Raw genomic sequence first — 2,145 nt, 5'->3', positions numbered from 1 at the left:
AGAATTCCAATGGGATTATGGGATTATAATGAATCTCTTCTGTGATCCCTGGTTACAGCAACGTTCTGGATGTAAATATGTCATTAAATGTTTCTTTCAGACCGGGGCTTCCCTATAACATTGGCGACCACTGGTTTCCTCTAAAACACAACTGATATTGTAACCAGGCGAAATTTACTGATGACTGAAAAACCAAATATGACTGACTTTTGAGAAAAAAAATCAGCTATGTTTTTAGCTGTAGCTCTTATAATCATGAGTTCATTTTTACATGTTTTTTTTCTTTTGATGAAAATTTAGATTTATTCAGTATTCCGTCATGTCATATTTATTAATTTTAGTCAGTTTTACTTTGACAACATTTTCAAAAACTCACCAATTAAATATTAGTCCCATTAATTAAACCTAGATGCCATTTTAGTCAAAGTAAACTTGACTGAAATTAATAAATATGATGAAATATTGACTAAACTTAAATTATTTTTTCATCAAAAGAAAAAAAAAATAAAATTGAGTGCTGAATATAAACAAAAAGTACAACAGCTACTTGTAGCTAAAAAAAAAAGTAGCTTAATTTATCTTCAACAGTCAGTCATTTTTGGTTATTTTGCCATCTCCCCACACAGGTTGCAGATATATTTTACATTCCCAGCAAAAAAATCCAAGTGATTGCTGGGGTGGCCCCAGATTGAAATGACTGGCCTGAACTGAGGTGGTTGTAACACAGTGAGTGTAATTAAATGATGGCTGGCTGCATCGATGGCCAGGAGAGACTATTAGATGCACAGCTTAATGCGAGTGGGCAAATCCAATTGGCGTATTGATCCAGCACTTACAGATCTCAGCAGCTTCACATCCTGACCTTCCTTTCATTCTCAGACCATTACAGTCGCCAGGAGAAGATTTAGTACTGTTCAGAGAGAGAGAGCGAGAGAGAGAGAGAGAGATAGGTAGAGGTAGGAGGGCAGGAGGGAAAGATGACAGGTATGGAGGACAAGTGGAGAGATTAGTAGCACAAGATTAGAAAAAGAACCAGAGAGAGCGAGAAAGCGACAAACAAACAAGAACAGAGAAAGCGAACGAGCGATTCACCCCCTCTCAACCCGGCCGAAAATCAATGTGCATTTTGGATTGGAGAATCACTAAATGTAGCAATGCCGCACTCTCATAGGTCTTTGAGCCAAATGAGCCGCAGGCTTTGAAGACCAAGGGCCATGCTCTGAAACTAACAGATAGGAGCCAGAGAAGTGACTTATCAATATCATGCATTTGGGGACTTTCTGAGGTTGGTCAGGGTCAGGAGTGAAGAAGGGTCCAGAGCAAATGTTCCTCATCGATTTCAGACACACTCGCTGGAATAACAGCAGGGCCCCAGTCAGGCATAATTAAACCAGCTCATTTTCTTCTGCTTCATGCTGAGCATTTTGTTTGGTCCTATCTGTTGTTTTCTTTAAGCTGTCAACTCTGTTGCGGAGATTGGGTTTCCTGAGGGCAGATGGGTAGACCGAGGTAATCTATATCAGAGCAGAGAGTCCGCTTAGGGGCAGCTGTTATTCCTGAAAGTATGATAACAGACACAGGCATTTGGGAATGTTTTTTGTCCAATTTGTTTTTGTGTTTTCTTTTATTATTATTAATAATTAAATGGTTAATTTTAATAGAAACGGTTTGCAGACTTGATATAACTGAGGGTAGTATTCAGACTTGATAGAATTTAAATATTTGGGTGAACTAGCCCTTTAACTGATTTGTTTAATAATTTCATGCATTAGTTGTTTTGACAGACGATTAACAAAGAAGCCAAATTTTATTTGTCAGAGTACAATGGCCATTTATTCCTCAGCTAGCTCTGGGCAATTGAAATGTTGACCTGATCTTCTTGAAGACAAAGAGCCTGACAGTTTAGAAAGAAAGATAGCAAAGAGACTCCTTTATTCTCTTCTCTCTCAGTGTTCTCTCAATCATTGTGAAATGTGTAAGGAGGGCAGCAGAAGTCGACAGAGGTCAAAACGACAAGCAAAAGGGGAAAAAATTGAAGGGAGAGAGGCAGAGCAGTGCATGACTAAATTAATAAGACATGAGAGCGAGAGCTTCTCATCATGCCTTTCTCTTCTCTTCTCTTCTCTTCTCTTCTCTTCTCTTCTC

Source organism: Sinocyclocheilus anshuiensis, unplaced genomic scaffold (genome assembly GCF_001515605.1).
Source record: "Sinocyclocheilus anshuiensis isolate Anshui unplaced genomic scaffold, SAMN03320099.WGS_v1.1 scaffold581, whole genome shotgun sequence".
In the NCBI taxonomy this organism is placed as follows: Eukaryota; Metazoa; Chordata; class Actinopteri; order Cypriniformes; family Cyprinidae; genus Sinocyclocheilus; species Sinocyclocheilus anshuiensis.
The sequence above is the reverse complement of the archived record's forward strand: the minus strand, read 5'-3'. Positions refer to the sequence as shown.